This window comes from Pinus tabuliformis, chromosome 1_1, assembly GCF_031772625.1.
Source record: "Pinus tabuliformis cultivar Carrire ecotype Pingquan chromosome 1_1, CPIR1, whole genome shotgun sequence".
Lineage (NCBI taxonomy): Eukaryota > Viridiplantae > Streptophyta > Pinopsida > Pinales > Pinaceae > Pinus > Pinus tabuliformis.
In genome coordinates, this window is record NC_142297.1 from 257,806,389 (window position 1) to 257,821,445 (window position 15,057).

Below are 15,057 nucleotides of genomic sequence, written 5' to 3' on the forward strand. Positions count from 1 at the left end.
TGGTCAGATTTTGTCGTTTGGCAGAAGTTATTTGTAATTGGTTTTCCAGGCGGAAAATATAAGATATGAACTTTGAACGAACGTTGCTGAAAATAAATTCATCATAAAAGTGACATTTCAACCAGGGCGGCTGAAAAATTTCTAGAACACTAGAGTGTGTGTGAACATCAAAAAGGCAAAGCTTAGTGGTACGTTTACAAAGACTTTTGTTACTCGCAAGTTGCAGTGCACGAGATTTCGATGTTTACTTCTATTTTTCCAGAAGGATGGGTGAGTGGGCATTGACTTTTATTATCACGTGCTCTTCAAGAACGTTTTTGTTGGTTCCTTGCGTTGCTTCCCCTCCGGGAATTTTCCAGGGGATTTTGTAAGTGTTAAATGAAATGCAGGAACAAAGTAAATGGAATTTTCTAGGGGATTTTGTAAGTGTTAAATGAAATGCAGGAACAAAGTAAATGAGAAACAACTCTATCTATAGATAATCCAAAATCCATCATGAACATTGTATTTAGGAAAAAATGTTATAAAAATGTTATACAAAATAATTTATGGCTTTTGAGGAGAATGTCAAGTAATATTCATTTCCATAAGAAAATTGTTCATTTTTAGGTCTCTCAATTCATTCAAAGTTTCATGGCAACTGCCCATCAGATTTTACAAATGCTAAGTTTTATTCCTGAAATAACATTCCGCAAATGTTATTCAAGAAAACAATGAAGACAATTGCATAGTCGAATTGGGTAATGGAATTCGATGATCATGTTTCATGGAGGTCATGGAGGAAACCTAGAGTTGATTCTATTGAGGCTTGGAGAGATAATCCATTAGACTGCCAACTTATCCAACTTTCAATTATCACTCTCCAGTGAGAGGTTAAACTTGAAAGTTGCAAGCATCTCATTCACAACTTTCAAGTTCTAATATTCTAACGTCAATAGCTAAACACTCAAAAATATTTCATTATTTATAACCAATACTACTTCATCTAGTGCCATTATTACTCAATCTAGGTTAGATTATCTGAATCTCTAAAGTTCAATACCAGTGAGATAACCTACCGATCAAATTGGCATATTAATGGCTACTAAACTAATCAGATTTTGTAATCTCGAAAATCCAATGCCAATTAGATAATCTAACAACCAGATTGGCATATTAATGGCTACGAAAACTAATCAGATTTTGTAATAGATAATCGACCGACCAAATTGGCATATTCATGGCTACGAAAACTAATCAGATTTTGTTTTCCATGGCCACGTTGTTTGGGTAAAGTTCAAAACACAGCAATGCAAAGTTACATTAGGTCACTTATCACAACTTTTCTCGAAGTTTATTGACTTTGGGATCTTTTCCAGTACCACAAAAGCAGAGTATATATATTAATATCATACGAGAATTTACAAAAAAAAATGCCAATTACATAAACAGAAAAACATCATGCTGCTAAAGCAAGAACCACATACCACCTATCCGCATAATAGAAACAAAGTACAATGGAGACTGTGGGTTGTCAATCACGTTTTCAAGCCATGAGAAATAAAAGTGAAACAAACATAGTGATTGGCATTATTGGTGTCAATTTTCGCTTTGTTATTGATGTTTTTTATTTTTTTTAATTAAAGTGGAATGTGCTCACCAATGGTGTAGATCGGTGTAAATGTCCACTTTACTATTTATTAATAAATTTAATTTTTATCAATACAAAGTATGAACGGTTAGATGATGTCAGCGATAAAAGTGAGTTTGTGCATTATTTTGAAACTTTGTTTCAATTTTAATGGTAATGTCATGTATTATTATATATTTTTATATTTTTATTAGTTTAACTTAACTAGTTTAGATTTATTTTAATTTTTAATTTATTAAATTAGGAGAGGGATTAAACAGGTCAAAGTGTAAATGGAAATTTGAAAAAAGGTTTGTATTTTAAGAGATTTGAACTATATTTACCTTTCATAAATCCAAAATTAAAATAAGATGAATTTAAACAAATTTAATATATCTATATCTATAGATAAATACTAATTCAAAAATTAATATAAAAAATTATAAAATGAGTAACATTATTAAAAGTCCACATACAAAAATGTGACTATGCAGAATCACTTATTAAACTAATATAATTTAGTAAAAATAATCCATTTAATGGATGCTTTTTTGTCCACATTTTTACAACCCAAACAAAAAATATGCATTTTTTAAGTTTGCAACTTTTGCTAAAGTAATTGAAATCTCACTCCGAAAACACCCATCTTTGTTGGTTTATAGCCAATATTGTATACCAGTGACCTTTCTCCCGTTTTATAATAAACCAAAATTATGTCTGAAACCATAAAGAGGAAAATGATCGTACGTAGTTGAAGACGCAGGGTCCCATTCCCGCTCTATAAATATTAAAAATGTTAATTTAACGTTTTAATCAATATTATCTTGAAGGAATCAAGATGAAAAGAAATCAAAGTTGCGTGCGAGTTACATTACTTTTCGTCTGCGTGCAACTCTTCTTCCGGTACATGTTGACAACTAGTAGGAAATGGAGTTAGTGATAAGGAGTAGTCGACGAAATACCCTTTGGGTTTTGTGCCATTGAGTCGCCGGTGACACTGTTGTATGAATAACTGAAATAATGAAGAAAACAAGAAAGCTCAACAGAATAACCAAGACAAGAAACTGAATGGATTGGAATTTGTTATTCAACAATGATTCTCCGCACATTACATTTCATGGGCATTTGTTAGTTTTATATCATCGACCGTCGTTACATAACTAATATTTCGGTATAAAACTGTATAAATCTGTCTAGTTACATTTTACCCAAAGTTATTAATTTGTTGTCAAACTAACAAACTCCACCTTGACAACAATTTTCCTAATCTCTTGCCCATGCCCATTCATCATCTCTGCTTCTCTATTGTAACTGGCTTTGTGAACATGTCTGCACAATTCTCTCGAGTATGGACCTTTTGAAGAGCTACTTTTCCGCCATCGATCACATGTCTCAGAAAATGATACCTTACATCAATGTAATTGGTTCTTCTGCGATAAGCAAGATTTGTAGCCAAGTGAATAGCGCTTTGACTGTCACAAAGTACATTCACTTTCTCTTGCATCTTTCTAATCTCATCGAGCAAACCCTTTAACCAGATTGCTTCTTTAGTGGCATCTGAAGCAGCGATATATTCAGCTTCGGTAGTGGACAACGCAACTGTTTCTTGAAGCTTTGACATCCAACTAATTGCTCCACCTGCAAGATTAAAGACATAACCTGTAGTAGATCTTCTTTTGTCCAAATCACCTGCATAGTCAGCATGTGCATATCCGCAGACTGATCCTTCACTACCATTAAAGACGATGCAATGGTCACTTGTGCCTCTTAGATATCGAAGCACCCATTTCACTGCTTGCCAATATTCTTTACCTAGATTTGCCATGAACCTGCTGACAACTCCAACTGCATGTGAAATGTCAGGTCTTGTAGATACCATCGCATACATTAAGTTGCCTACAGCGTTTGCATATGGTACATGAGACATATACTGCTTTTCTTCATCAGCTCTAGGACTCAAAACGGAAGAAAGCTTAAAATGGGAAGCTAGTGGAACATTAACAGGTTTCACATTATTCATAGAGAACTTTTCAAGTACCTTCTCCACATACTTCTGCTGTGATAACCAAATCTTACCATTTTTCCTATCTATGTGTATCTCCATGCCCAAGATATGTTTTGCTGCTCCAAGATCCTTCATATCAAATGTCCTAGAGAGTTGAGCCTTTAACCTATTGATCTCTTCCATGCTTTTGCTTGCAATAAGCATATCGTCAACATACAAAGCTAAGATAATGAATATGCCATTGAAACTTTTGAAGTACACACAATGATCATACTCACTTCTTATAAAGTTCTGGCTCACCATGAAGGAATCAAACTTCTTGTACCATTGTCTGGGAGACTGCCTCAGACCATACAATGATTTCCTGTGCTTGCAAACTAATCTTCTGCTGCGACCTCATACAAAACCTTTTGGTTGTTCCATATATATCTCCTCATTCAAATCACCATGTAGAAAAGTTGTTTTAACATCTAACTGTTCTAACTCGAGATTAAGCAATGTAGTTAGTGCCAACACAGTACGTATAGAAACAAGTTTTACAACTGGAGAAAAAATCTCATGAAACTCTATGTCTTCAACCTGAGAATACCCTTTTGCTACTACTCGCACCTTATAACTTTGGATACTTCCATCAACTTTCCGTTTCAGCTTGAAGACCCATTTGCATCCAACAACACTTCTCCCTTCAGGAAGCTCTACAAGATCCCAGGTATTGTTCTTGGCTAAGGAGTCCATTTCTTCTTCCATATCCATTTTCCATTTCTCGCTATCTGTATCATCTACTGCTTCCTGATAACAAGAAGGTTCCCCATCTTCAGTAATCAAAGAAAAAGATGAAGCAGAATCTTCATACCTTTTGGGAGTTTTCCTTTCCCTTGTAGACCTTCTCAGAGCGATTGGTTGCTGAACTGGTTCAGAAACTTGCACTGGTTCAGAAGCTTCAACGGCTTCCTTTGTGTCTTCAACACCTTTTTCTCCAGAAGTTTGTCCTTCCTTTCAACTGTCACCGAAAGGTCTAGCCTCCAAGTGAACTTGTTGATTCAGCGATACTTGTTCCTGTTCAATTCTTTTAACATTTGATTTTAACAGAGAGGATTCATCAAATGTTACATCTCTACTAATGACTATCTTCCGCAATGTAGGATCCCATAACCTATATCCTTTCACTGCATAGTCATACCCAACAAAGACATAACATTTTGATTTCGGAATGAGAGAATAAGCATCACAGCCAAATATCCTCAAATGTGAATAGTCACAAGACTGACCTGTCCAAACTTCTTCAGGAATTTTACAATCAATTGCTACTGAAGGTGATCTATTAACTAAATAACAAGAAATAGATATTGATTCTGCCCACAACTCCTTTTGCAGGTTAGCATTGTTGATCATGCTTCTGGCTCTTTCCATAAGAGTCTGATTCATACACTCAGCAACACCATTTTTCTGAGGAGTATAAATAGCAGTTTTGTGTCTAACAATTCCCTCATCCTTACAGTATTGTTCAAATTCAACTGAAGTGAACTCACCAAAATTGTTAGTTCTCAGACATTTAATAGATTTGCCTGTTCTTTTCTCTACCATTACTTTAAATTGTTTAAAGACATTTAATACATCAGCTTTCCTTTTTAGCATATAGACCCAAACTTTACGAGAGTAATCATCAATAAACGTTAAAAAATACAATGCACCTCCATATGACACAACAGGGGATGGACCCCACAGATCAGAGTGAATATAGTCTAAAACATCTTTACTATTATGATTTCCAACTTTAAATCTATGTTTACACTGTTTTCCATACACACAATGTTTACAGAAATCTAACTTCAAGGATTTCAGATCGGGAAGAGATTTACGTTTCATCAGTATCTGAAGACCTTTCTCGCTCATATGACCCAATCGCTGATGCCACAAACAAGTACCTGCTTCTTCCTTTTCTGACGCAACCGCTGCTTCACTCACGTGCGTACTTCCTCTTAACCTGTAAATATTTCTGACCTTTTCTGCCTTCATAACCACAAGGGCTCCTTTAAACACTTTTAATATGCCATCCTGACCTGTAAACTTATAACCATCTGAATCCAAGACTCCCAAAGAAATCAAAATTTTCTTCAAATCAGGTACATGTCTAACACTAGTTAATGTCCTAACTGTGTTATCATACATCTTAATCCTGATATATCCCATCCCAACAGTCTGACATGACACATTATTACCCATAAACACATAACTACCGTTTACATTTTTATATGAAGTAAACCAATTTCTATGTGGGCACATGTGATGCGAAGCACCAGAGTCTAACAGCCAGCTATCAAAACCCTAAGAGACATTACATTCAGGTGAAGTTTCATCTATCATACATAATTCTTTAGCAGATAAAACTTTGTCTATCATACCTGAATCGACCTGATTCGCTTCATTCTTCGGGTTTTCAGATTCCTTTCGTTTCCAACAGTCCTTCTTCAAGTGTCCAACTTTATCGTAGTTCCAACATTTTGCTTTACACTTCTTTCCCTTTGATTTCGATTTGGAAGACCCCCTTGGTTTTTCTCCTCTTTCCTTGGAGCGTCCTCTAGCGACCATGGCTTATGATGCAGTTGTTTCAATGCTGGATTTCCTTTGTACTTCTTCATACATGAGAGCTCCCACGACTGATTCAAACTTCAAAGAATCAGTAGTGCTGAAGCTGATTGAAGTTACGAAGTGATCCCACGATTCAGGCACAGAACACAGCAAGGTTATGGCTTTATCTTCTTCCTGTATTTTGACTTCCATATCTGTTAATTGACATATTAGTGTATTAAAAACATTCAAATGTTTTGCAATGTTTGAACCTTCTTTCATTCGAAGACTGTATAACTGCCTTTCCAGATAAACTATGTTGGTTAATGACTTTGTCATATAGAGATTTTAAAGTTTTTCCCACAATCCTGACGCTGCAGTCTCTTCAACAATATTGAAGAGAACTTCATCCGCTAGGCATAACCGGATGGCACTGAGAGCTCGGGCATCCAAGTCCTCCCAGTCTGAATTAGTCATGGTTGCAGGTTTCTTAGTTGCCCCATCCAATGCCTTGTGCAACTTGTTAATTGACATATTAGTGTATTAAAAGCATTCAAATGTTCTGCAATGTTTGAACCTTCTTTCATTCAAAGACTGTATAACTACCTTTTCAGATAAATTCTGTTGGTTAATGACTGTCATATAGAGATTTTCAAGTTTTTCCCACAATCCTGACGCCGTAGTCTCTTCAACAATATTGAAGAGAACTCCCTCCGCTAGGCATAACCGGATGGTACTGAGAGCTCGGGCATCCATGTCCTCCCAGTCTGAAGTAGTCATGGTTGCAGGTTTCTTAGTTGCCCCATCTAATGCCTTGTGCAACCCTTGTTGCACAAGCAAATCCCTAACCTTCAGTTTCCAAAGAGCAAAATTGCTCTTTTGGGTGAATTTCTCCACCTTGAATTTCGCATTCGACATCTTGGCCATTTTTCCTCCTTCCTAGTGTTTCAGTCTTTCTAGGGTTTTTCCTTTTCAAGAAAAATAATCTTTGCCTCTGAACTAGGGTTTATATTTTTCCTTTTCAAAAAATAAAAATAATAATAACTTTTTATTATTTACAAACCCTTTCTTTCTTGCAAACCCCTTTATTTTTCTTGTTTGAAAACAAACACAGAAACCCTTCCTGAACCCTTTCTTTTCCTCCAATTTCACACATTCACTCCTTTACTTTAAAAAAAAATCTGAAACAATTGCTGAGTATTTTTTTTTTCGATTCAAAGGAAAAACATTTAACAAGCCCAGAATTTATTTAGCATTGCTGGAAAAAAAATAATTCCCGGTCTTTCACGCAGCTTTGACCAGCACCTGCTCTTCGAGTTGGCTCTGGCTTCTTCAATACGCAGCACACAACGTCTCAGCAATCAGGCAGATCTTCTGGGCAGCGGTTCCTCAATATCTGGTACTCTGGTACGCAACAGCACCACGGACAGAGAAAATACACTTCACTCAAAACATTGCACAGCAACGATTTTCTTCACATACGCAGGCTTGGTTCCTCGCTGGATAGCAGAGTCTTCACACATGCAGGCTCGATTCCTTGCTAGACAGTAGCGTCTTCACAGGTCGCCTTTCATGCAGGGAGGTCTTCACGGAGCAGAGTTACAGCCTTTCACCAATCACTAATATAACTTCACTTCTTCTTCACGCAGCAAAGGGAAAAGACCTCACGCTAGTCTCAGGAAGGTCAACGCAGGTCTCAGCAGAAGTTTGAAATGCCTCACGCAGATACAGCTTCCACCAATTTCTCTGCTCCTCCTTGTCACGCAACACACAGAGGTTCACGCATGGACAACTCCTCAACTGTGCCAACCGTTCGATAGCCACCACGCCTTTTCGTCAATGCACAGACACTTTTCTTCAACACCCAGGCTCACCGCACCAACTGCTCGGCCCTCGGAGCTCTGATACCACTTGTTGTATGAATAACTGAAATAATGAAGAAAACAAGAAAGCTCAAAAGAATAACCAAGACAAGAAACTGAATGGATTGGAATTTGTTATTCAACAATGGTTCTCCGCACATTACGTTTCATGGGCATTTGTTAGTTTTATATCATCGACCGTTGTTACATAACTAATATTTCGGTAAAAAACTGTATAAAACTGTCTAGTTACATTTTACCCAAAGTTACTAATTCGTTGTCAAACTAACAGAGACTAGTTTGACTAATCCCCGTCAACTTGCTGTGGGCCATCGCTCTCCATCTTCCACTCCCAAACGCTTCATTTGCCTCACTGTTGGCACGACAGGACGTTTTCTACAGTGATGTTGGTTGTCTATTCCATTGAGGTCTTCTCTCCCCGACTATGTTGTTGTTTCCCAATGTCTAATACCCATCCATCCACCACCATTCAAATTGAAATTTGAAATATGAAATAGTGGCTTGATCTCGTCATTAGTCATGGGTTCATTCCTTTATATTCTCTCAAAACAAAACATGGTGAGAGTTCTTGTTATAAGAAGTGTGATATCCTCAAATTATGTAAATATTTAATTTACTCCGGAACAACGAATTTGTTATTTCTTTAATTATAAAATTGTTTTTTGGATTAATCATCTTGGAAAATGAATTAGCATTTATTTATAAGTATTGTTTTGTTTTTTTTATTTATAAGTAGTTAGGGAGACAATTATTTGCCCTAACTAATTCTTGGGTGTTTAATCAAGAAAGAGAAAAAAAGAGAAAAGAATAATATGTAGATGTCAGACAGAGATGTCAGGCAGAGTTATAGCTATATCTAGTGTGGACTAGATAGTTGTGAGACCATAAAGATCTCATATTAAAAAAGAAGAAAGGGTTCCTGTGTATAGGAACAGTGCGAGGGAAAGATCTCATATTAAAAAAGAAGAAAGGGTTCTTGTGCACAAAAAGTTAGAGGAAGACTGTAGGAAATAGTAGTCTTAAGGTTGGGAGGTAAAATATCAAGCAACAAGGTTTATTTGCAAGCTAAGTCTGGAAGGCTTGTACCAGATAAGTGAAATTTCCTTCAAGTAATTAGAATTCTGCTATGCTTTGTTACATAAATATATGTATAGGTCATTGTAATAGATAGTGGAAATTAATGGATTAATGGAAATAGTAGCAGTAGACAGTAAATAATTTCCTTGCTATTGACAATTACTTATAAACTGGTAAAAGAATTTACCATCGAAATTTAGTAATTCTTATTAAGAATATATGTTAGCACTGAGTATTGGAAATAATTTTAACAAGTTCGTATTAAGGAACATATGGCATAAATAAAATAATCATATTTCAATATTGGAAAATAGCTTTAAACTAGTATGATTCAATATCGAATACCATTGTCAAAGAATAAATATAAACTACCAAATTTTCATCTTCTAAAGAATAATAGAATACTAAAACCCTTGCTAAACTCTGAGTAATAGTGATGAAGCAAACCAAGCATTCAAATATAAACATATCGATTCAACATTCACAAAATAGAATAAAGGAAACATTAGATGTAATAGAACGAGATATACAGTACGCGACACGATTAAAAGAATCCCATTATACTACCCTCACGGTTTGGGCATATACCCTTTACCATATCAATGCAAATGGTACGATAATTAAACTAGCTAAACTATAATAACAAGAAGCGAAAGAACAAGGAATTGCTTACATTTAAATAGCACAATGCATTACATAGTCGTAATGAAAATTATAATATTAAGAATAATAGGTCCTCACGCAAAACAACTACACAGCTAGCTAATCAACAGTGGAATTGGACAGATGGGGTTGAAATCTCTCTAGCAAAATAAACAAAATATACATTCGCTTCAAAGATAGCGAAAGAAACTATTGAAACTCATAACTTAAACAAAAATCTTCATAGAGGAAACCCATCGTAATTTATGCCACCGCTTGTTGCCCTTAAGGGTTGGCTTGTCTAGTACTTTCGAAATTAAACAATTATGTATAGACCAAACAAAGCCCTATGGTAGCCAAAAACCCACACTATAAGAAAAATTAAGAAATGAAATACCCGAAGGAGATTTAACGCATTCCAAGCAAGATTTCCCACTCGCGTACCTTGCAATACATGAATACCTATAAAAACCTCCACCCCAACTGCGAGGGGTAACCGGTTTAATAGTGAAAGCAAACGGAACAATAAAAACAAGAATTTTATGCGAAATCTTGGAAAAACAATACAGTGATTACCTAGCTAGAAATTCTTATGCAAACCCTCGTAGCAGAAGAGTATCAAAACGGAGGCCACAACACTTATCAATAAGCCAGGGGCAGTTAGAGGTCATAGAAAGGCACCCACAGGAAAATAATAAAGGGTAACAGTCAAGAGTCGTGAATATTACCTGATGAAGTGACTTCAGAGCAAACCCTTGACTCGGAAGAAAGTTGAATCAGAGGTTAATACGTCTGCCATAGAGGACAGAGAAAGTCAAAAGCCATGATTCGACAACAACAAATAAATTTACAATGTATTTCGAGTGATATCACCCATAAGCACTTGAGAATGGCAAAACCCTACTAAGCTGCGGCCTCCAACTCCCAAAAGGGAAGAATGACAGAAATTCATCAAGTTTTTCAAGGCATAGAAACCTGGGAAGTCATCACCACCATGTGATCCAAACAACAAAGGAGAGTTGTCGATCTGAAGCCCGTCCCGAGGACAGCAGTGGAGCGGTACCGCCATAAAGGCTTCAGCCACGAAAGTTCTCCACCTAGGCTGAATTGATAGCCAAGTTATTAATGTAGTGTGTGAGAATAGGTAGTAGTGTTGTTAACGCACAAAAGTCAGACAATTATATGGTCAGGCTTAAATGCCAAGCATGAGCAGACTCCTTGAAAACGGTGAAGGGACAAGTGTCACACAAAATACCACTCTTATGTTTTTAAGTGTAATTACGTTATGAATGATATGAAATTCACGATGTTTCGTGCTAGGCCAAGTTTGTAATTCAGTTAAATAGACTATGTTATAACCAGCAACTCTGTATGTGGAATTAAATATATAATTACAGCCTTGGTATTTACTTGGAATTTATACACAGTTATGTTTTATTTACAGATTTAATATTTATTTTATGATGATATATTTTTAACTTATGTGTATGTTACGTATGGTATCAGTGTTCAGGTTGCAAAAACTGAGACCTCTAGAACAAAGAAAATAACAACATTGGTGATGTGCACAGAGGAAGTAGAGAAGTAGCTAGCATGAGGAGAACTAGGAATCTGTCACAAAAGTCGGTATGGGAGTAGGACCAACACCATTTCAAGAAGGTACTGCTAAGGTATGGGTGCAATTGGGCAATGAGCCACGAAATACCAATACAGATATCATGGAGATTGTACAAGAATTGAAAGATGAGATCGTCGGGCTACGGGCAGATAATGAACGACTAATGCAGGAGCAAGAAAAGATTATGAAGAGACTATCTGATAGACAAAATCATAGGAAACTAGTCTGTAGCCCTGAACACAAAAATATGACAAGGGAACAAGAGTTTCGAACTGAGAATGTGGAGACAAAAGGTGGTGAAGAAAATCATGAAGAAGAATCAGATAATGTGTCTGATCACAAGACACATAAGAGACAAAAAATGGAACTTCAAGGTGAGTTTCGAAAAATAAAGCCTCATCTCTTTGATTGTGAACAAGAAGAGGCGGCGGAAGCATGGTTCATCAATATGAACAAGTATTTCTAGTTGTATGAGTATGACCATAATCTAAAGGCTCGTCTGGCCATTTTCCAGCTACAAGGGAAAGCCATATTATGGTGGGACGAAGTAAAAATAGTTTGCGGAGTCTATGAACAAAGCATAACCTGGGAAAAATTTCAAAGATATTTTAAATAAAAATATCTAATAGAAAGATTTTATGACGAAAAAGAAAAAGAGTTTCATTATCTCCGACTGGGTCAAATGTCCATGGATGAATTCATAACAAATCTTACATCATTAATTCGGTATGTCCATTACATACGCGGAGAAAAAGAAAAAGTGCAATGGTTTATCAACAGTCTTTCGTTGTTCATGAAAGAACGACTAGAGTTTGACAACCCAAAAGCCATGGACAAAATTATTCGTAAGGCACATATTTGCTATCAGAAAAACAAACCAAAGGGAGATATGGTTAAGACGTGGGCTGACAAAAAAGGAGGTAGATTTGTTCCTACCCACAAGGGGAACAAGGGAACAGACAAAAAAGGATTATATAAAGGTCAAACCAATCGAAATATGAATAGGAATCAGCCCAGATTTAATGTACCAGGCGAAACCAGGATGAATGAGCAATCTGATAGGACTGAAGCAAAATTGACTAACAGACCACCTGTACAGTGTTGGGGATGCGGAGGCCTACATTATGTCAAAGATTTCCCATGCCGCACGGGAGCTGATCAGATCTCACAAATACAAGAAGCATCTACCATAGAAGAAGTGGCAATAACCATTCTAAAAATTAATGCTACCTTCAAAGATCATCAAGCAGAATTTCAGCCAATCATGGTTGAATTTGAAGGTACATTTTTTAACCAAACCATCTCTATTTTAATTGATCTCGGGGCCATTTTGAGTTATATTATCCCCAAGATAGTGGAATGATGTAAATTTCAAGTTGCTAAGTTTAAAAATCCTTGGTTAATACAACTAGCCATAGGAGCAAAAAGAAGAGTTTTGGTCAAAGTAAGTAATTGCCCTTTAAAATAAGTTTATCTACCTATCATGGCAGATTTGACGGTGTTACCCCTGGGGTCATACGACATCCTTATAAGTATGGACTGGTTGGAAAAACACTGGTCTCTCATTAACTGTAAAACCTAAACTATTAATTACCAGGATGAGAAGGGTGAAAGGCTGGAAATTTAAGGTATTCAAAAACCATTGCAATTAAAACCTATAACAAGCTCCCAATTAGCAAAATGCATCAGAAAAGGTTGCCAAGTCTATGCAATACAAGTAGGGTATGCTGACTCTAAAGATAAAACTGTGTGACTAGAAAATATACCTATGGTACAAAATTTTCTAGATGTATTTCCTAAAGAATTTTCGTGTCTACCCCCAAAAAGGGATGTAGATTTCACCATTGAGTTAATTCCAGGGGTTGCCCCAGTTTCCCGAGCCTCTTACCGAATGAGCATACTAAAGCTAACAAAATTAAAGATGCAGCTTGAAGAGTTGTTTGATAAAAAGTATATCCATCCTAGTGTGTCCCCTTGGGGACCTTCGGTATTATTTGTTAAAAAGAAGGATTAAACCCTGCGAATGTGCATGGATTACCATAAGTTAAATAAGCTGACCATTAAGAACAAATACCCCCTTCCCCGTATAGATGAGTTATTTGATGAGGTGAAAGGTGCAACCATTCTCTCAAAGATTGATCTCCGCTCAAGCTATCATCAGGTCAAAATAAAAGAGGAATATATAGCAAAAAATGCATTTAGGACTCGTTATGTACATTATGAGTTCATATTTTTACCGTTTGGGCTAACTTATTCCCCAAAAACTTTCATGTGCCTCATGAACAATATATTTCACCAGTTCTTAGACAAGTTTGTGTTAATATTTATTGATGACATACTAATTTATTCTCGGAGCATAGAAGAACATGAGGAGCATCTCCGTATTGTTCTGCAAATCCTAAAGGAGCACCAATTGTACACTAAGTACAGTAAATGTGATTTCTTTAAGGAGAAAATCCAGTACTTGGGACATTTCATCACCAAGAATGAAATCGCAGTGGATCCAAAGAAAATAAGGACTATCAAGGAGTGGATGGTATCGAAAGATGTAGCTGACATAAGATCATTCATGGGTCTAACAAGATATTACAGACGATTTGTGGAAGGTTTTTCTATGGTGTCATATCCTATTACCTCTCTGTAAAAGAAAGGAAAAGCCTTTAGATGGACTCCTGACTGTCAGAGGAGCTTTGATCAACTCAAACATTTACTCACCACCGCACCTATTTTGAACATCATTGATCCCAATAAGGAATACATGGTTTTTCCTGATGATAACAAAGAAGGTGTAGGTGGTGTATTAATGCAAGAAGGTAGGGTGGTTGCCTATGAGTCTAGGAAACCTAAAGAGTATGAGAAAAGGTATTCGGCATATGATTTAGAACTGACAGCTGTGATTCGTTCCTTAAAGATGTGGCAACATTACTTGTTGGGTAAGAAATATTTGTTAATGACTGATTGTCATAGTCTAACAAGTTATTTCAAACATGCCACATTAAATTCTAGGCAAGCTCAGTGGGCTGACTTCCTAAGTGAATTTGATTTTGAAATCAGACACTTGAAGGGGAAAGAGAACCGAGTTGTGGATGCATTAATTCATAAGGTAAATTGCTTATATGAGATTTCTATTAGCGAATCATGAACCACCTTTTATGCGCAGATTCATGAAACAACCATGCAAGATTTAGTATATAAATATTTGTGGCAACAAGAAAAAATTATGAATGGCCATGAACAACAACTAGGATACAAGGTAAATTCAAAAGAATTGTTGATCTATATGAAGAGGTTATATGTGCCTAACCCGAAACTTCTCAAAAATTTAATTTTAGACGAGTATCATAAGAATCCTTATGCGGGGCACCCCGAATACCAGAAAATGATTTCTTCCCTTAGAAAAGAATTTACTTGGCCAAGTATGAAAAAGGAGGTAGCAGAATATATAGCCCGTCGTCTGGAATGCTAGTAAGTAAAGGCGGAGCAGGACTACTCCACCCACTGCCTATTGCTAAGTTGAAATGGGAAACCATATCCATCGATTTCATTACCGACTGCTCAAGCCTAAGAGGCAAAATGAATCTAGCATCATGGTAATGGGAAAATTTATCAAATCTGCTCATTTCATACCAGTCCAGTCACCTTATGAAGCAGTACA